Below are 22,497 nucleotides of genomic sequence, written 5' to 3'. Positions count from 1 at the left end.
AAAATGTGCGCACTCTAGAATAGGAGACAGAACAACAACAAAAAGTGATCAAAGAAATAAGCAAGGTAATTAAAGTCAATGAGATGGACCCAGCCAGTCAGCCCTCCAAACTGGAATTGCCGTTTAAAAATTAAGTTTTGAAAAGTTCAAGTGGAGAAACTTCACTTCCAGCCAATGTGGAGTAACAAGGACTGCATTTACCCAGCTGCCTGAAACAATTAAAAACTCAAATAAAATATATGCAACAATCATTCTCATATCATTGGACTGTAAGCAAAGAAGGGCAGTGATTCTGAGACCAGAAAAAAAAAAAAAGTTCTCTACTAATGCTTCATATTACTACTTGAAGAAGGTTTCCAGGATGTGGCACATGGAGTGCAAACCCATGCAGAGACTGGTGAACTTCTTGGGTTGAGGAAGCAGAGATGAGAGTCTACAGAAGCGAAGACAACTGGATTTTACATGAAAGAGTGTTAGAGATAAGAGACCTGCAAAAGAGTTTGAGGGTATCTGAAGAGGGTCCTTCTCAAATATTCAATTAAATACAAATAAGTGCAGAATGTAAGAAGACTCTCCAAGTCTAGTGAAAGAAATACCCCCAAATATTAGAGGAAATATTTGCAAAGCACACGTAGACTACACCCACTAGCTAGAGGAGAGAACCATATAATTCATACAGCATCATGTATAAATCATGGCAAGTTTTGCCTTAGTGCCGGAAAACAAGCCCGAAACTACATGTTCTGGTACTAGCAAACATACTTTGAAAAGATCAACCTATGTCAAAGTTGCTTAACTATAGTCCAAGACAAAACTCAAAAATTTTTATAGAGACACCAAAATATCCAGCATGCAAGGTAAAATTTAAATAGCCTGGCATCCAATAAAAAAGTTGCAGGCATGCAAAGCAGTAGGGAAATACTACCAATAATTAGTAAAAATTAGTCAAAACTGAACTCAAACTAGGAAAGATTATAGAATTAACAGACAAGGATTTTAAAACAGCTATTATAGCAGGATAACATACAAGAAGTTAAAGATTAAGTATGTTAAGGAGGAAAATAAAGGATATAAAAATAAAAAAATTAAACTTCAAGAAATAAAAAGTATAATGTATGAGATGAAACACATACTAAATTGGATTTAAACTAGACTAGATAATATAGAAGAAAAGATCTGTAAAGATTATATACAAGCTTTAAAGTGTACAAAGAAATAAAATAAAACAAATAACACAAGAGGAAAAAAAAGATAGAAAAAAGAAGAAGAGAACAGATCATCACTGAGTTGTAGGATAACTTCAAGGAGCCCAACATATGTGTAATTGGTCCTGAAAGGGGGGCATAAAAGTATTTTATGACACAGTGGCTGAAAATTTTCAAAATGTGAAGAAACCTTTAAATCCATAGATCCAAGGATATCAACATACCCCAAGAAAAAGAATTGTGGAGAAAATTACATCAAGGCACATCATAATCAAAGTTGTTTAAACAAATGGAAGAAAAAGCTTACAATCAGCCATACAAAGGAAGCATATTTCATACCATGGAACAAAAATAATGATAATAGTAAATTTCTCATAGGATGTAGAGGAAGCCAGGAGAAAGTGGTACAAAATCTTTGAACTACTGAAAGAAAGAAAGAAAGAAAAAAAAAACCTAGTATTCTTTTCCAAGCAAAAATATTTTCATATAACAAAGATGAAGGAAAAACTTCTTCAAGTTTATATCCAGCAAACCTGTATTGTAAAACATAGTAAAGGAATACTTGTACTTCAAACAAAAAGAAAATGGTACAAGATAGAAACCTGAATCAACAAAGAACTAAAGAGCACCAGAAACACATAAGTAAACATAAAACTACTTTTCTTATTATTTAATTACCTTTAAAAGATAACTATTTGCTTAAATCAATAATAACCACAATATAATGTGAGACTGTCACATATGTAAATATAAAATGTATGACAACAGTAACACAAATTCCAGAAGCAAAGAAGTAAAACTATACCCTTGTAAGGTTTTTTATAGTATATAGTATATAATACCACTTGAAAGTAGATTGTGCTAAGTCCAAAATGTGTACTCTTAAACCCTAAAGCAATCATTGAACGAACACAACTAAGAGTTAAAACTAATAAACCAACAAAGAGATAAAACAAAATAAAAATACAAAATTCATCCAAAAGAAGCATAAAAAGAAAGTGTGAACCCCATAATCAAACAAACAGAAAAAAATGGCAACATTGCAAGTTTAAATAAATGATTTCAATAATCATATGAAACACAATAAACAGCAGAATTAAAAGGCAGCGGTTCTCAAATTGGATTCAACAGCAAGACTTCACTATATGCAACCTATAAGACACCTACCTTAAATATATAGAACCAAATGTGTTAAAAATAAAAAGAGAGAAGAAGTACTGTGATAACACTGACCAAAAGTAACCTGGAGTGTCTACATTAATATCAGACAATGTAGAACTCAGCGCAAAAAGTATTACTCAAGACAATGAGCATTATTTTTAAACATAAAGGGGGCAATTCATTAAGAGGAAATTATGATAACATTCATGAACCTAATAATAAGGCTGCAAAATACATAAAGTAAAAACTGATAAAACTACAAAGAGAAATAGGCCAATCCAAAATTTTAGTTGGAGATTTTAAAACCTCATTCTCAATAACTCATAGAAAAAGTGGACAGAAAATTAGTAAGAATGTAGAAGACATGAATAACACAATACCAATCAAATTGACATAACAGACATTTATAGATCTACCCCAAAATAGCATAATATACATTATTTTTTCAAGCACACATGAAACAACTACCAAGATAGAGCATATTATGGCCATAAAAATGTCTCAATAAATTTTTGTAAATACAAATTATCCACGGTATAATCTCTAACAACAATAGAAAATATATAAGAAATCAATAACAGAAAGATATCTGTAAAAGTCCCAAATATTTTAAATCAGACTAACACACTTCTAAATTACCAAAGGTCAAAGAAGAAATTAAATAAAACCTCTGAAAGTACTTTTAATAAAACGAAAATGAAAACACAACATTATCACACTTGCGAGAAGAAGCTAAAAGAGTAGAAGCTTATAGAACTAAAAGACTATATTAGACAAAATGTCAAGTCATAAATAATAGGCCTCAATTTCATCTTTAATAAAGCAGATAAAGAAGAGCCAATTACACCCAGAGTAAGCAAAAAAAAAAAAAAAAAAAAAGGAAATAATAAGGATTAGAACAGAAATCAATGCAATATAAAATAGAAAACAATAAGCTAATCAGTAAAACCTCTCTAAACTTCAAGTTTTTTTAATGTACAATGGGATCAAAAAAGACCACTATAATAAATCTTAGCAATTCTGCTTTGTAACACCAAGGATGTGCTGTCATTTATCATCACAAATGCATTGTTTTTCTAATGACAATGAAAAAGTAAAATGATACTCAAATCTAATATCCAGTGTCAAGAAAATTTTTATACCAAAACATCTTTATTCATGTTATCTGCTTGGCTCCTGAGGCGCAGGAGTCTGAAATTCTTGACCTACACCTTAACATGAAATTAAAATATTTTCATAAGCTCATCTTAGCCTTCTAGTCCTTTCTTATCTCCCATAATTTAAATCCTCTGTTACAGCTAGATTAACCACCTCACTGCCCCCTTGTATATATGCTATACTCACTCTTGCTGCTAAACTTTGCACACATCTTTCCTACAGTGTAAAATGATGCATCCTTTCACCTCTTTAAATTTTACTACACCAAAAAAGGCTCTTCATTAAACCAGTCATTTCTATGAAGCTTTATGATACCTGTTAACTGAACCTTCTTACATAATCTAGGTATCGAAGGATTGTACAATCAAGCAAGGAAAAGTAACACACAAACAAATAAACAGAATATAATGTAATAGGTACTCTACACGTAGCATAGGTATGCAGACAGGGCAATGAAATTGTAGAAGGGGGGGAACTAATTTCACCCAGCAGATAAAAAAAGGATATACATAAAAGTTCACATTTCATATAGGCCTCAGAAAATGAGGAGAAGTTCAGTCACAAAATGAAGAAATTGGGACAGAGGAAACAGCCTGTATAAAGTCAAGGAAATGTAGCACTGCATCCTTCTAGAACAGTGCATAGTATGGAGTGGCTAGGCAAAGGATAGGGTCCAGATACTTACCCTGCCCAAATCTCTCTGCAGTTGTAGGTTAGATTCACTGGAAAGTAGTTGGAATCAGCTATTAGCATGTGGGCATTTATTGGGAGGTACTCTTGGAATTAACAACTGCAAAAAGGAGAAAAGGAAGCAAGATTAGAGAAAGGGAGATGTTGAATTTGTATGTAGCCCCAGTGATTGGATTAGATCACTCCATAAGTAGCTCTGGAGCTGAGATGACCCCACATACCTTTATACTCCTGCCTTTATCAGTCACTGGATGTGGGCTGTTCTTGGAACAAGACATGCAATTGGCTGAGTGTATTAGTCCATTTTCACACTGCTATGAAGAAATACCCAAGACTAGGTAATTTATAAAGAAAAAGAAGTTTAATGGACTCATAGTTCCACATGGCTGAGGAGTCTTCATAATCATGGTGGAAAGTGAAGAAGGAACAAAGGCACATCTTACATGGTGGCAGGCAAGAGAGCATGTACAGGAAAACTGCCCTTTACAAAACCATCAGATCTTGTGAGATTTATTCACTATCACAAGAGCAGCACAGGAAAAACTCACCCCCAAGATTCAATCACCTCCCACTGGCTCTGTCCCATGACATGTAGAGATTATAGGAGCTATAATTCAAAATGAGATTTGGGTGAGGTCACAGCCAAACCATAGAAGTGAAGCAATTTTTGGCCAGGCGCAGTGGCTCATGCCTGTAATCCTAGCACTTTGGGAGGCCGAGGCGGGTGGATCACGAGGTCAAGAGATTGAGACCATCCTGGTCAACATGGTGAAACCCCGTCTCTACTAAAAATACAAAAAATTGGCTGGGCACGGTGGCGCGTGCCTGTAATCCCAGCTACTCAGGAGGCTGAGGCAGGAGAATTGCCTGAACCCAGGAAGTGGAGGTTGTGGTGAGCCAAGATCGTGCCATTGCACTCCAGCCTGGGTAACAACAGTGAAATTCTGTCTCAAAAAAAAAAGAAGTGAGGCGATTTTCTTAACAAACAGAATCCTCAAAAAGGGTGGGAGACAAGGGCCATCCACTAGTGGCACTGCCAGCAGTTGAGGCAATATGTTCTTCATCCCTGGAGGGGGTCTGTGTGGTGCATCAAATGTCCACCACAACCTGCCCTCCTTGACAACCATATTTCTACCATTTTCTCTTTTCTTCTCAAGAAAAGGAATTGATTGAGGAGCTCTTAAATAAAGCAGCATTGATCTCCAAGGCTTGCAAAGCAAAGCTGAGAAATTTATACCTCAAGAAGGGATAAATCTTGTTTCAGATAGTTAACAAAATAGTCATCAATAGAAAAAAACTTTCAGAAACCAGCTCAAGAAGTAGAACCATCCTTTGACAAGCAACTTGACCAGCTAGATCTTAGTGATATCTTGGAATATCTTAGTGATATTTTCCCAAAGAATAGTTACCTTGTAAATATAGAGGCTAATTATCTTAATTTAAAGTAGCTGAAGACATTATGGAAATTGTGGTGGACATAAGTAATCAAAACATAGCAAAATAACATAGCCAGACTTTATTCAAAACTCAAGGGAAATGCTTTGTATGCAAGTACTGACATTCTCAGACTTCCATGTAATGATGTCAAATCACTGTGACAAACTGGTCCATTCTTTTGTGTAGTAGGCAGAATTCTAATATGATCACCAATGATGCATATCCTTGTGTCATCTCCTCCCTCCGAGTGTGGGATAACCCTATGCCTTGTTCCTAACCAATAGTTTGTGGCAAAGGTGATGAGATATCACTATCTGTCAAAGGTGAAGGGATTTTGCCGATGTAATTAAGGTGCCTAATCAGTCCACATTCAAGGAAGATTATGGAGGTGAGTCTTACCTAACTAGGTGTCCCATTTAGAAGAGGATCTAGAGATCAGAAATGAAATAAATAAAAGATATTTTCTTTAAGACCCTTAAGAAACAAGCTGACTGGGTATGGTAGTTCATACCTATAATTGTAGCACTTTGGGAGGCCAAGGAGGAGGAGAATCATTTGAGACCAGAAGTTCAAGACCAGCCTGGGCAAGATAGCAAGACCCCATCTCTATTGAAAGAAAGAAAGAAGAAAAGAAAAGAGAAAAAAACAAGCTACCATGAGTTCTACAGTTTTGATGAAATGAATTCTGCCAATAACCATCAGAGCATAAAAGAGGACCCAGGGCCTCATATGAGATTCCAGCCAAGCTGCCACTTCGATTACAGCCTTGTGAGACCTTGAGCAGAGGACTCTACTAAGCTCGGCATGAATTTCTGACCTATGGAAACAGTGGAACAGCTGGGTGCAGTGCCTCATCCCTGTAATTCCAGCACTGTGGTATGCTGAAGTAGGATTGCTTAAGACTAAGAGTTCGAGACCAGCCTGAGTGACATAGTAAGACTGCCGTCTTTACAAAAAAAGTTTAAGAAATAAAAATGTAGTCTGACATGGTGGTGTGTGTCTTTAGTCCCAGTTACTCAGGAGGCTGAGGAGGGAGGACTGCTTGAGCCTAGGAGTTCGAGGCTAGAGTGAGTTATTGTGCCACTGCACTCTAGCCTGAGTGACAAAGTGAGGGGCTTACACAAAAGGAAGGGAAGGGAAGGGGAGGGGGGGAATAGAAGGGGAGGTAAGGAGAAGGAAGGGAAGAGAAGGAAAGGGGAGGGGAGGGAAGGGAAGTAGAGGGGTAGGGAAGGGAAGGGAAGGAAAAGGAAGGGAAGGGAGAGGAGGAGGGAAGGGAAGGAGGGGGGAGGGAAGGGAAGGAGAGGGGGAGGGAAGAGAAAGGAAGGGAAGGGAGAGGGGGAGAGAGAGGGAGGGGGAGGCAAGGGAAGGGGGAAGAGGGGGAGGGAGGGAGGAAGGAAGGGAGAAAGGGAAGGAGGGAGGGAGGGAAGGAGGGAAGGGTAATAGATGTATAGTTTTAAGGCACTAAATTGATGGTAATTTGTTATGCAGCAAAAGAGTACTAACACATTCTGCTTCCGGGAGTACTGTCTACTTGAAATCATAGAATGATTTCTATCTCACTTATTAAAAAACGCAGCTGAGGGTGGTAGCACATATCTATAGTCCAAGCTCCTAAGGCTGTGGTAGAAAGATCACTTGAGCCCTGTGGTTTGAAACAACTCTAGGCAACATAATGAGACCCTGTCTCAAGAAAAAAAAAACCACCCAAGAAGGTGTGCTGATTTAAAAACAAACATCCACAGTAAAACATCATACTCCGCCTGCTGCTATTAGAGGGCTGAGTGGACATTATTTAGGCCGAAATCTTATAAACCTCATCACATATTAGTCTGGGCTTTCCAGAGAAACAGAACCAATAGGATATATAGATGATAGTTATAATAATAGATAAAGGAATAGGCTCATATCATTATAGAGGCTGAAAGTTCATGCTCTGCGGTTGGCAAGGAAGCTGGAGATGCGGAGAGTTCATAGTGTACTTCTGAGCTAAGACTGAAGCCCTGAGAACCAGGGGAACTGATGGTGTAACTTCCAGGCCATGTCTGAGTCTGAAGGCAGGAGGAGACTAGGCCCAGCTCAAAGACAGGGAGTAGCAAGAATTATTATTATTATTATTATCGTTATTTTTGAGATGGAGTTTTATCACTCTTGTTACCCAGGCTGGAGTGCAATGGCGTGATCTCGGCTCTCCGCAACCTTCGCCTCCTGGGTTCAGGCAATTTTCCTGCCTCAGCCTCCTGAGTAGCTGGGATTACAGGCATGAGCCACCATGCCCAGCTAATTTTTTGTATTTTTAGTAGAGACTGGGTTTCACCATGTTGACCAGCATGGTCTCGATCTCTTGACCTCGTGATCCACCCGCCTCGGCCTCCCAAAGTGCTGGGACTATAGGCGTGAGCCACCGCGCCCGGCCCCGAATTATTATTTTTTATTATCCAGTCTATTTGATCCAGGCTTTCAATGGATTGATGAGACCCACTCACATTGGGGAGGCAAATTCACTTTACTCAGTCTGCTAATTCAAATGCTAATCTCATTCAGAAACACCCTCCCAGGCTCACCCAGGGAGAATATTTAACTAAATATCTGGGCAGCCCATGGTGAAGTCAAATGGAGCCGCCACGACATTCCAGATGGTGAAAGCAGTGGGTGATTATCAGGATTATATTTATTCTTCTTTGACTGATATCAAGTTGGATCTTTGTAACCAACGTATCTTTCACTTTTTCCTATTTATTTTCTTTGTACATTCTCTGAATAGCTCCTTTGGATTCTACCTGTTGCGATTGCTGGTAATTTTCTCATTTGGTCTTTGCTCTTAGATGGGGCTTTAGGACTCTACAGGTTGACAAAACAAAGTGGTGCCCGGGTACCTATTAGTGTTCTTCCAAGTCTCAATAAAAAGAGACCTGCAAAAAACAGAGGCCTGAATCATGAGTCATCCAATAGTCTTTTGACAAACATGTACTCCATACAACACTGGATATAAAAGAAGACTTCATCAGGTGTCCAGGATAATGGCTGAGGCTGACTCATGTGTGCAGAGTACAAACAGCTCATACTTGGGTATTATTTGAGGGGCTTCTGTGTCTCTTTCCCCACAGACATCGTCTGAGTTCAGATTTTGTTGTTGTTTTTTTTTTTTAGCATTCCATTAGGATGATTGCAAGACTTTTAAAAACTTCTTATCTCTTTCAGAGATATCCCTAAAACTACCACCCTATGTCCAGGCCATTATTTCTAAAAAAACAAATCTGCTATTGACTGCCCAATGCTTAAAACCCTGCAGCACAACTCATTCTTTAAAGACAAAGGCCAAATTCCTCAGCCTCGTAGTTAAGACCATTCAACATATGGCCCACAGTTTTCTTTTCTCCTTTAACCCCTTAGAGACATTCTAAGCAGCAGCCATTATTAGTTTGTTTGTTTTTTTTTTTTTTTTTGAGACAGAGTTTTGCTCTGTCACCCAGGATAAAGTGGAGTGGCGTGATCTCAGCTCACTGACTGCAACGTCCACCTCCTGGGTTCAAGTGATTCTCCTGCCTCAGCCTCCTGAGTAGCTGGTATCACAGACAGGCGTGTGCCACCATGGGCAGCCAAGTTTTGTGTTTTTAATAGAGATGGAGTTTCACCATGTTGGCTCAGATGGTCTTGAACTTCTGACCTCAGGTGATCTGCCTGCCTTGGCCTCCCAAAGTGCTGAGATTACAGGCATGAGCCACTGCACCCGGCCGGCCGTAATCAATTTCTTCATGTTCGACCCCAACTCTTTTCTGATACTATTTTCTTTTCATTCCATTCACTCACTTCACGGCCCAAACTAAATGTTACCTCTTCTGGGAATCTCTTTACATTTCTGTAACAATATGACAAAATTTCTTACAAGCAAAATTTAAAAAATAAACAATAATGTGGAACGTAGGTTCAGAGGAAGACCTGTGCAGATTACTGGGTGCTTGTGAGCCAAGGCCTGAAGCCAAGTCTAGCTCTAGTATTTTTTCAGATCCAATTCTTTTCCATGTAGATTAGATCCAAGCCTACTCAGCTCAGCTCTTGAGTTTTCATACATTGGGCTATTTGCATGTATATATACATGTGCATGTATGTATATGTGTGTCTGTGCACATGGATATGCATCGGTACATCTATCTTATCTATAAAAAATTTGATATCCTCCAATACGTGTACACGTCTATGTATTCACTGTTAGATGTACCTATGTATGGGCACAAATGTATATGGGTGTGCACATGCATATGGCCTATGAACAAGTATGAATAGTGATGAGGTTTGAATATTTGTTCCCTGCCATGTTGAAATTTAATTCCCAATATTGTAGTATTGAAAGGCAAGAGTTTTAAGAGGTGATTGGATCATGGAGGTCTGCCCTCATGAATAAATTAATCCCTTCATGGGTTAATAGATTAATGGGTTAATGGATTAATGGATCATGTGAAAGGAGCTGATGGCTTTATAACAACAGAAATAGAGCTGAACTAGCACATTAGCACACTCAGCCCCTTTGCCATGTGATACCCGGCACTGCCTGGGGACTCTACAGAGAATCCTCACCAGCAAGACAGACTTCATCAAAGGCAACTCCTTAACCCTGGACTTCTTAGTCTCCATAACTGTAAGGAGTAAATTATATTTCTTTATAAATTACCAGATTCAAGTATTCTGTTATGAGCAACAGAAAATGTGCTAAGACAGCTACATAACTATATGAATATATATGCTGATATGTGCAGATGCATATTTATACATATATGCATGTGTGTCCATTCTCTAACTCCTGTACATTTAGGTACATTGTATGGGTATGCGTGTGAGATGCAGCCAATTTGTCACTGATTTTCCTGTGTGGCCTTCCTTCCAGCTTATAGGCATCCAGAAAGAGCCACAGATATTTAAATGACTTTGGTTTCCTTTGAATATCCTGTTGTCCTCCATTTGATACAAATTTAAATGAACTGAAGTGGAGCATGAGATCAGGGCAGGATCACTGCTGATTTCATCTTTACTCCCAGCTGGGCCACAAATGGAGCCTGGTAATTCATCCCTAACTGCTTCCCAGGCCAGGACTCAGGGCCCCTTTCCATTATCCATTGTTGATGAGCTTGTCTCTGCTTTCTGGGCCCCAGCCTTGTTTCCTGACAAGGGTTTCAGCAAAACTCATTTGGTGAGTGCAGTCTTTGGGGTCTCCAGCTGTAATATTCACACCAGCTTCAAAGAAGCACATTTCTCGACCTTCTCTCCGTCAGAGGCTTTCTTTATTTCCTCCTAATGGATTCTTTTAAGTGACAAGTTTCCAGCTGTTGTCATGATTTGTCTGTTAATGTGGTTTGAGGCTCTTGAGGAACCTTTGAGCTTAAAGGCCATGTTATCCTGAGGTGTAGACATACCCACAGGAACCTTAAACTCCATGGTCAACCCCTGCATTGATAACACTCTCAAAGTGCACAGCTATTTTAAGTTCCTGAAGGATTTGGCAAAAACACATTCAAATCACAGCGTCATGTTGGCGTCTTTTTACTCTCTTTTGCTTGCAAGTTAGCGGCTTAGGCATTTTTACTGAACCTGCTAGAGAGAATGAACCAAAGAGTTAAACAAGGCTCCACTTAGCCTTTTCATTTTTCACCCTCCAGACTCCTGTTGGGTGTTCTTTTCTCTTCAACCAAAAGGGTTAGGGTTTGCTACTGCTATGACCGTATTGAATTACCTACAGCTAATTTATCAAACATGCCATGTTCTGGTTTTTTATCACCTATGAGAATCATTAATGAAGCAAGTTTTCAGGGTCCATTAGTAGCATAATTTCTGGTTCCTCACATGCTGTAGTCAAAGTGCTCTTTTAAAATGCAAATCTGATCATGTCACTGTCTGCTTAAAACTATCCAATGGTTTCCCACTACTCCTAGAATAAAAACAAAATTCTTTTTCTTTTTAAATGTGTCTTTTATTTTCAGAAATTCTGATTGCTTTTGTTTGTTTGTTTCTACTTTAAGTTCTGAGGTACATGTGCAGAATGTGCAGGTTTATTACATAGGTATACACATGCCATGGTGGTTTGCTGTACCCATCAACCCATCATCTATATTAAGTGTTTCTCCTAATGCTATCTCTACCCTAGCCCCTCACCCCACAACAGGACCTGGTATGTGATGTTCCCCTCCCTGTGTTCGTGTGTTCTCATTGTTCAACTCCCACTTAAGAGTGAGAACATGTGGTGTTTGTCTTTCTGTTACTGTGTTAGTTTGCTGAGAATGATGGTTTCCAACTTTATCTATGTCCCTGCAAAGGACATGAACTCATCTTTTTTTATGGCAATTCTTAACATGGCTAAAAAGACCTTGCATTTTGCCTTCCCTTGTCTACCCAGCCTTATTTCCTGGAGCACTCCTTGAGTTTCTTGCATTGAACACACTGGCTCTCCTTCAGTTTCCCTAACTCACTGCTTTCCGTAGGTGCTCCATTAGCCCGTATTGTTTCCTCAATCTGGTAGTCTCTTTCCTTCCTTTCCCCTCAGTAACCACTAATGTTCAGACCTGAGTCCTGATGACATTTCCTTCTGCCCCTCACACCAGGCTAATCCCTTAGTCAGACTCTTTGAAAGCACCCTTCAGAGACCCATCTATTTGTCACCTCATGGCTCCTTCACTGGACTTCTCACAGTAAGCAAGTTTGCATCTATTTGTGTGATTCTTCACTTAATGTCTATTTTCAACTAGACACAGGATAAGAACTGTGTAAGTCTGGCTATACTCTCAATACCAAATATTGGCAGTTAGTTCATACTAGGTGGCTCAACAAAGACCCACTGAATGAATAAAGGCATATGTACATTGGGGCTTTACCTTTTAATTACAGCAAAGCCTGACCCTTGGTGTGCCTGTTGTCCCTGTCATGTCCTGCTGTGTCCAGTTTTAATGTCACACACGAAAATAACTTCCTTCTAAAGATATATTTATGGTGCTTTGTAGAGCTGTTTTGCTGATGAGGGGGAAAAATGTAATCCACAATATTCAAGCTGCCTTTCTGAGATAAGGGAACAATGCTTATCAATTTTCTGCAAAGTTTGGCAATTTTCCATTTAAATGTTGACTAGGAGTTCAATTATCATATTTGCCATAAATATATAATGCAAGAAAGATGGTAATAAATATTATGATAGACCTCAAAAGTGTCATAAGAACCTAATAGAAGGAAATTAATTTCTATTGAGGCAATCCGAGAAGGCCTTATTTGAAAGTTTTGAACTGGGCCTTGTGGTTTACATAGGTTACAAAGCCACTGTCCACCCTGTTTCTCTGGCCAGTTCTGGCTAACTCTAACCACCTTTGCAGTTCAGCCTAAAAGTTACTTCCTCTTGCACACCTTCTCTGATGCCATCCCCCAACATGCTCCCAGTGTCCTTTTCCTATTATCACATATTTTAATTGCCTACCTTGCTACACTCTAGGCCCCATAGTAAAAGGAACTAGAGCTGCTTTACTCCCCATTAAATCTTCATGGTATAGCATAGTGCCTGACATAGAAATTCAATCAATCAAAAATGAATGAATACATGAATGATAGAAAAGCGGGGAGCAAAAAAGGAAATACCTAAACTACTCTAAAAAACAGTCTTAAAATTTTAAGAAAATTTTGGGAACCACAATGGTGGTATGGAAAAATACCAAAAGACGTAAAAGAGAGGAAATGGGTGGGTACATCAAGTGTACATAGATAGAGGCAACATTTGAGTGGGTAAGTGTATTTTATACATAGGAGATATCATCAAAGAGAAGTTTCAAAGTCAACAGGAGCCAGATTTTCAGGGCCTTGGATCATAGTGCATACATTTTCCTTTCTGTCATCAAGAGGAACCGTAATCTTTTTATAAGGGGGATAGTAGCATGAGATTTGTATTTTATAAAAAGCACTTCAGTTGCCAGGTAGTGGAAGGATTATAAGAGGGGAGGAGAATAAAGGTGCAGAGAACTTTTAAGAAGCTACTGTAATTATCTACTTCATAGTTTTTCAATCTCTATGCTATTAACACTTTGGGCTGGATAATTCTTTCTTGCAGGTGGTAGGTAGCTATTTTTTGCATTGTAGGATGATCAGCAGCATCCTTGGCCTCTACTCACTAGATGCCTATAGTATTTGTCCCTAAGGTGGACACCAACATTGTGTCAGATATTGCCAGATGTCCCCAATGGACAAAATTATCCTCCATTGAGAATCACTTATCCAGGCAATGGGTAATACACTATAATCAAATAAGATGGTTATTAGAATGAACGAATGAGTCAGATACCAATGACACTGCATGAAAGTGAATTCCCACTAAAAGCAACCATTTGTCATTGTGCAACACAACAGGTGCACTGCCTGTGGATGCGTGGATGCAGGACTCCTCAGAAGAGGAATGATAGACTCTTACAATGATCTTTTCTTCTCCTAAAACCATATGGATAGACAATTTCTAGATATTTCCAACTATTACGTTGTATTTGGTAATCAAGAAGTCATACTTCTTTGACAGTGGAATTCTGATGCTTTTCAGGAGGGAGTGAACTTTGTTCCCAGTCCATGGCCTTTGAGTGAGCTCCCACCCCACCCCTGGCTCCTAGGGTGGGATGGGATGTTGTCATCTACACAGAGCTCTGAGCCAAGCAGACACAGTGGGTGCCATCCTGATACCTCAAGGGAACAGCGCATCTGGGAAAAGATGTGCTGTCTAATAGAGAAGAAGAGTCAAGAGAAGAAGAAGGAGAATCATAACTCTAACGACAGCTCCCTGAGGACACCATCTGTGTTCTGGAATTCTACCATGCCTAAAGCTAGGCTATCCATGGACTCTTTAATGAGTCAAAAATTTGTATTTTGCTTAAGCCAGTTTGTTTCAATCATCTGAAGAATGAAGGGTCAGTTACATTGTCCAAAGAGACCAGCAGTCTTCTATAAATATCCAAGTAACAGCATTATAGAATGTAGAAGAAACACTAATGTAGAATCAGACCTTAGAGCTGAATCTAAGCCCAGTCATACATTCATGTATCTTTGTGATTATTAACTAATCAAATTTTTATTGAGTGTGTAGTGTGTACTGGGCAATGAACTAGACTCTGGGGCCATCATGAGGCTGGTCTTTCCTGCAGAGAACTTATATTCTAGTGTTCTTATTCAACTGTAAGTGTCAACCCTGATTGCATATTACAGTCACTACCAAAAGTTTTTAAAAATGCCCATGTCGGGGCTCCATATGACGTAAGTTAAATAAGAATTTATTGGGGTGAGGCAGACACCAGTATTTATTGAAGTAATTCTAATGAAATGGTGGGGTCCTCTTTTCATTTTGCAGAGGAAGAAGCTAAGGCAAAGAGAAGTTAATGTGCTCAAGACTATATTAACTGGTGAGAGGCAAAGCTAAGATTTAAACCCAGCTTGGGTTCAGAGTCTGCCCTCTTCTTAATAACTAAACTGCACCATAATTTGAAAGGCACAGTAAGAAACACCATGGTATATTTAGTTCAATGTAATTATATATATAAGCTATGTTTGTTTTCAGAATTCTCATCTTTTGCTTTTCCTTTCCTTGTTCCCATCCTCACCAATTTCAAACTCACACACATGTCTGCCCCCACCAAAATCTCACCTTGAATTGTAATAATCCCCACATGTCAAGGCAGGACCAAGGGCAGGAACATGAGGGCAATTTCCTCCATGCTGTTTTCGTGATAATGAGTGAGTCTCACCATATCTGATGGTTTTATAAGTATCTGGCATTCCCCGTATTTGCACTTACTCCATCCTGCCACCCTGTGAAGAGGGTGGCTGCTTCTCCTTTGCCTTCTGCCATGATTGTAAGTTTCCCGAGGCCTCCCCAGCAATGTGGAACTGTGAGTCAATTAAACCTCTTTTCTTTATAAACTACCCAGTCTCAGGCAGTTCTTTACAGCAGTGTGAGAATGGACTAACATGCCTTCCCTACGTCTAGATCTAACAAATTCTCTTCTCTGTCCTGTTGAAAATATTCTTTCCAAAAATTATCTGCTACCCCTTCTGTACAACTCACAGTGAGCACAAGTCATTTGTGCTTTTTTATCCAGAGTTACACTTGCACTTTGGTAGTAGTGTGGTACAGCAGAAAGATTTAGATGAAGGTCTGCAATCTCAACACTGTCACTCTAACTTAACTAACACTGTACTTTCTGGCAAACTGTAGAGCATCTCTGAGACATGAATTCTTTTATTTTTATTTTATTTATTTGTTTGTTTGTTTATTTTTGAGACAAGTCTCACTCTGTCACCAGGCTGGAGTGCAGCGGTGCATTCTCAGCTCACTGCAAAGTCCACCTCCTGAGTTCAAGCAATTATCCTGCCTCAGCCTCCTGAGTAGCTGGGACTACAGGAGTGTGCCACCATGCCCAGCTAATCTTTGTATTTTTAGTAGAGACGGGGTTTCACCATGTTGGCCAGGATGGTCTCAATCTCTTGACCTCATAATCCACCCGCCTCAGCCTCCCAAAGTGCTGGGATTACAGGCATGAGCCACCACACCGGCCCCTGTATTCCTATATCTGAAATGGCAATAATAACACCTCTTTTGCTATGTAGTTGTGAAGATTAAATTGAAATATACTTATTAACTCTTAGCATAGTTCCTCAAATATAGGAGACTGTCAACTAATAGCAACCCTTTCTATTAAGATTTCTCTAGATTTATATTTTCACATAGCAGAGGTTGTAAAAAAATATGTAATAATAATTAAAACAGCCAATATTTTCAAACGCTTACTTTGTGCCTGACATTGATGTTTTACATGTATTTTCTCAGCTACTCATAAAAATAACTCTATAATATTGGTACTACAATTTTCCATGTTTTATAGATATAAGAAAATAAAAGCAGAGCAATACCACATAGCTTGCACAAGAAAGTATTAAAGACTTAAGTAGTCCTAGCTCAATCTTAGAAGTTTCCTTTTGGGGAACAAATATTAGCATTGTTATTACCATGTACCAGAAATTTGCAGTGACTAATGTTTGTATACATTATCTCATTTAATCTTTACAATAAACCCACTTTACAAATAGTGCAACAGAGGCTCAGGGAGATTATGTTGGTTGTATGAATGTAGTTAGAACCCTGTTCTGTCTGATTCAAAGCTTGTATGACTTCCCCCCGAGAAATGAAGGCTTAATTAAGAGTTCTGATTAATTGATATTATACATACCCAAGAAAAAAGACTTCATGTTGGATTCGAAAGCCCTAACCCACCAGGGTAGGACTGTAATAGGTTCAATTTCTAAGTACACTATTTTATTAACCTGTAAGCACTATTTTCTTCTTTGCTTGGCTAAATATTGCTACCTCTTCAGCACAGTTCTATTCAGAAAGCCTCGCCTTCTTGGAAGGACTCACTCAGCATCTACCTCTTGAGTCCACTTCTTTTGCAAACATCAGCTACACTTGTCTAGTGTGTGTTGGATAGAGTTTCTCTACCTCACATGAGAAAACTCTGCCTACATTAAAAGAGAAATTCCAGCAATACACTCAGATAGGGTAATCGGCCCAACCAAGTCTATCACATTGAATTAGTGGCAAGATAGTTCCTGTGACTTAATTAGTTCTTCTATTATCAGCATTCTTGCACTCCAACTGAACTTCATTTACATATTCCTGTAAAGCATCATTATTTAAGTTTAAAGGCACTTAAAATCAAGTCACACATGGATGGGAATCAATGCAAGCTATTTATAGAAAAGCACTGAATATAGAATGGACAGATGTGTTGTTTTGAAGCCTGCTCTATTTCTGACCACATTCCAATAAGACTCATTGAGCACCTACTATGTGCAAGATACTAAATAATGCATTTTACTTGTTTTTGCTGCACACAGGAAACTATGCATTCAAAATAATGCTGTTCTCTCAAGTTACTGACCTGCACTGTACATATTTCCTGGTCATAGGCAGCTTCCACACAAGAACATCTGTACACAAATTAAAGAATTCAGTTACTCATATCTAAGTGAGTGTATCTATTTCCTGGTAGCTGGTAATTGACTTATAGCTGGCATCCTAGAGACATAGCCCAAAGCTATTTTGACAAACAATGAAGTAATAGATTTTTTTTATCCCGCTAAGGAAAATATATTTGCAGTCATGCTTGACATTATTCAGGTAACCACCAAAACATCGAAATTATAATTACTATTTGGTCACATTGAGATGCTACATAAGCCCTCTGATTAATACATCAGTGTAAAAAATCTGTCACGATTTTGACAAAATACTGCCTGTGATTTTTCTGCTAGTAAGTTTTCTGAGACACATACTTGTCCATGTGTAAAACAACTGTGGAAAGGTAGTAATTGAAAGAAATCGGGGGAATTTAGATTTAGATGTTGGGCAACAATAAATTTTAAAACACGGTTTTGAAATAATTTCTATTATAGAAATCCAATGTTAGAACTTTTATTTGGTAGCCTAGTCTCTGAAACAAGAATATACATTCAAACATCTTACATGTAAAATGATTGTCCAATTTGAAATTTTTTCTTCTTATTGATGTGTTAATTTCTCACATCCAAAAGACTGCTATATAGTGCCATTTCACTCTGTCAAGCAGCTTCCCACATAAAAGCTACCCATAAAGGGGAGGAGGTAGTGAAGCAAATAGTTGACAATAATAGGTTCATCGCTGGCTTCATCAAGAAGATAAATGGAAACAAAGCCTAGGGCCATCGATAATTTCAAATTAATTCAAGTAATTCTGTCTTGCTTTGCTTGGGTGATAGAGGAGACTTTGGCCACTCCGCCTGAGCACATCACTGCTGGATCTCAAACTCTGCAAGAACTTCCTAGTGCTTCACGAACTTTCATATGCATACCAGCCACCTGGGAATCTTGTTACGATGCAGATTCTTTTTCAGTGAGCCCTAATTCTGCAATTCTTATAAGGTCTTAGGTGACATGATGTTTACTGTTGGTGGTCCATGGTCTACTCCCGAAGGTCCACCATTCCCAGCGTCATCTCCCACCCTCTGGAAATCTGTCTGTACCCAAGCCATGTGGAACCACTTGCTCTTTTCTAAACAGGCATCGTGTTCCCCTATTCCCCTGTGTCTGCCTCTTTCAACCTCTCCTCTAAAAATTCTCCATGACCTCCAAGCATAAGTCTCCAGCAGCAAGCTCAAAAATGCTTTCTACAATGTTGTGTTGCTCAGCCCATTTCCAGAGTAGATGTGCAATTCCTCTTCCCCTAGTCGTATTTGCTGCAACTTTTGCAGGATGCTGGAACACTTTCTCTCTGAGGATTCTGACAAACAGAGTTCTTGCCCTTTTGACTTTTCCAATCTGGGTGCAGGCGCAGATGGGAACAGCAGGATTGCAACACAGTCACTTAATACAATATGGAGCTGCTATAATGGAAGGAAACTTTAACTGCTCTGAAAGGACTCAAGAGCTGAGTCTTAAAAAAGGATTTTACAAAGTTGACAAGGACATGGGTTCTCTCCAGATGGAAGAAAAAAATCACAAGAAATACTACAGCAAGGAACGATGAAACCACACTGAACTTGGGGAAAAGAGAAAGCCATGAAATGTTGCTATGGTATAAAGAACAAGATAGAGTGTGTCAGAAGATGAGGCTGACATCACTGAGGCTGACGTCACCTGACTTCTGCTGCTGAGCTTCTCTGACATCTTCTCAAGGGCTCAAGGCTTAGATACCCTCTGATATGGTTTGTGTCCCCACCCAAATCTCATCTTGGTTTGTAATAATCCCCACGTGCCAAGAATGGGACCAGGTGGAGATAACTGAACCAGGGGGGTGATTCCCCCATATCATTCTCATGGTAGTAAGTTTCACAAGATCTGATGGTTTTATAAATGGGAGCTCCCCTGCACAAGCCCTTTTTGCCTGCCACCATGTAAGACATCCCTTTGCTCTTCTGCCACAATTGTGATTCCTCCCTAGCTATGTTGGAATTTTGGAAAAGAACTATGCAGTCTGTGAAGGTAGACACAGAAGCTCTGAGCCGACGCAGCATAGAAGTTGTTACTTGCCTGGTCCTTAGTACTGCAATCCACAAGCCTCACATCCACACCGTCAGTAGCAGCAATTTCCATCTCCAGTCTTTGCTTTCCCTGAAAGCAGATCCTGAAGCAAGAAATTGAATGCAAGTAGCTTATTTGGGATGCAAAGACCAATAGGTGAGTGAAGAAGTGAGACAAAGAAGGGAAGGCCACCTATACAGGGTGTGTTATCAAGCCAGCTGTCAGTGCAGACAACTGGAGCTTACTCCCACTGAGAACCTCTGGGAGTCAGTGTGAAACACAAATCCCTGAGTTAGCCACCCAACCCCATCCCCAGAAGGGCAAGGGAGCTTGGTATGCAGGTGTTCATTTCTATTAGTCTTTGGCTGATTGAGGGTTGCTAGTTCTGGGATGGTACAGAAGTTACTTTCCTGGCTCTTCCTGTCTGCTGCAGGTGGAAAACCAGTCTCTCCCAGCAAAAGAAAGTCCTGAGGCAAAGAAATGCAGGAGCTGGCAACTGGCAGCCTCTGGGGGGTCAGGGGCAGTTTGACCAGAGTGCCACAAAGATGCCATGTGCCCCACAGCAGGCCTTCATCTCTTAGCCTGCCCCCCACCACCCCAGCCCATCTGTCCCAGCATCTGACTTTGCTGATTCAATCTCCTGTTCTGTGTTTGGGGTTTTCCTTCAACTGAAGCTTCCCTCCCCACCAGCTACCCCAGTATAGCACACACTAATGTACTTGGAAAATGTCTGTTGAATTCTATCTGTTGACTCAAATCCAATGGGCTACCTGGTGAATTTATTTTAACATGATCCTGAAATGAAACTGAGATGATTTTACATGAACTACAGTATTTTACTTGTAGGCCTACGTTTCTATTACTTCCTAGTCCTCTGGTAATTGGTGAAACTGTGAGAGCAGATTTTTCTTTTTTTTCTTTCTAAGCCTACATATTTTGATTCAATTATATCACCATGCTACACTCAGGGGGTTATATTACATTGCCTCTTCTCTGCCCCAATTGTGCACAATTCTGCAATATTAGGGAGGTTTTACTATAATTCCTAAGCCTCAAATATATTTCCCCAGTGGTTTGATTTTATATCCTCTTTTTGGGTTTTATTAATGGCATCAGATGTAGGAGCCTATGGTGCCAGCTGAAGTTTTTTCCTCTTAGCCCTTTACCCATTTTCTGCTAGCAGAGAAAAGCACTAATCTCTCCATTCTCAAACCATGCACCTCAGGTGGCATTAATGCCACCTGTGGCTCTATCAGCAAGCATGTGACTCATGCCTGACCAATCAAAGTATCACATTATTTTTGACTACTGTGTGTGCATGTGACCCATTCAGAACCAATCAAATACAGTATGATATTTTTCAGAACTACTGAGAATAGTTTTCTTCTTTTCTTCTGAACTTGAACCTGGCAGAAATTTTCCAGGAACTGCTGGCAGCCATCTTACTGAAAGACCCAGCTTAAGAACAAAGATAAAAGGAAGGAGAGCAGAATGAAGAGAGAAAGAGAGGCTGAGACTAAATGACAAATACAGCTGAGAAAAGTTAGGGATCCTTTTGGCCTTAATAGTTCTGTAAGAGTACAGACCACCTTTTGGCTTATGACAGTTTGGTTAAGTTTTCTGTCACTTGCAACTAAAAGATCTCTAACTGATACAGAGGTGGACAGACCCATCTATAAACCCCAGTTCTGCCTCTTGCTAAGAAGCACGTGTATTTTTTTGTTTATTTGTTTTTAGTTCAGTTTTATCTTTTTAATGGGGACAAAGTATCTGTTGTGAAGAAGTAAAATGATATATGCAAAACTCTCTACATAGTGTCTGACCCAAATGTAGAAATCTATAAAGTTAACTCCTTTTCTCCCCTTCCCCACCCTCCTCTCTGCCCTCCACACTGGCTTCCTCTGACCACATAGCAGCCCAGTAAAGGTAAATGTACATTGACTGCATTCCATAATTGATAAAGTCAAGGAAAATGAACATGGAAATCCCATCATCGACACACCAGACTCCACGCTGAGGAAGGGAGTGATCCCCGGCTGGCCTCACACTGAGATTCAGAAGACCTGGGTCATTTTTGTGACTTGAACAGTTTCTTTGTCTTCTCTGGATTTTGTTTTCTTTTCTCTCAAATGGGAGGGGTAGTATAGAGATGTCATCTAAGGTCTCCATCAGCTTTGAAATCACTATGCCATACCTCATTTCCTGAAATGCCTCCCGCCTACCTAGGAGACTCTAAAATCCCCGTACATGTGTTCAGACCAGGACCAAGATGCAGGTGAGGCATGTGGGGCGCCTAGGACTGAATATTGAATGAGACACTCCCTTTCAGATGTGAACCCCATACCAACACGATGCTCAGAGTAAGAGCCTCTCTAAATTTTGCTCCCTAGGCACCACGCCTGAATATCCTGGTCTCAGCTCTGATAGGTTCCACTTACTAGCAGTGCTTGCCTTAGGCTATCTGAACACTAAATGCTGTGTCCACCACCAGGGTTCCAGCCAGCTAATGCTGATAAGCAACCTTGAATTTTAAGTTAGACCAAGGAAATGACATCATTCCTGGACGCAAAGGAAGACTCTTCCTGATTTATGAATTTGGGGACTCATTTTAATCCACCATGGAATGACTTATGAATCATATTATTTTATCAAGAGTTCCCGTTTTCAATCTTAGATTAGCATCAGCAGCATGAACCTCCCTCGCCACCCAGCAGGGCTCTTCTAGCACGTCGCAGGCACCACCATTGCCTTGACCTGTCGGAGAACTGCTTGGACAGCTTCTTCACGGGTGTC

General features: G+C 39.6%; 1 long non-coding RNA gene across 4 annotated transcripts in view; it reads right to left on the bottom strand.

The window, feature by feature from the left end:
* The window catches only part of LOC128929918 (uncharacterized), a 146,861-nt gene that overhangs the window by 95,867 nt on the left and 28,497 nt on the right, over positions 1 to 22,497 (bottom strand). For 3 of the 4 annotated variants that reach the window (XR_013527800.1, XR_013527803.1, XR_013527801.1), the window contains exons 3-4: positions 17,588 to 19,807; positions 4,210 to 4,314 (exon numbers count right to left, since the gene is read on the bottom strand). This is a non-coding gene — a long non-coding RNA (uncharacterized LOC128929918). The remainder of the gene's footprint in view (positions 1 to 4,209; positions 4,315 to 17,587; positions 19,808 to 22,497) is intronic. The other variant, XR_013527802.1, reaches the window with a different exon arrangement.

The sequence above is a fragment of the Callithrix jacchus genome, chromosome 16, assembly GCF_049354715.1.
Source record: "Callithrix jacchus isolate 240 chromosome 16, calJac240_pri, whole genome shotgun sequence".
Taxonomy (NCBI): domain Eukaryota; kingdom Metazoa; phylum Chordata; class Mammalia; order Primates; family Cebidae; genus Callithrix; species Callithrix jacchus.
The sequence above is the reverse complement of the archived record's forward strand: the minus strand, read 5'-3'. Positions and strand labels throughout refer to the sequence as shown.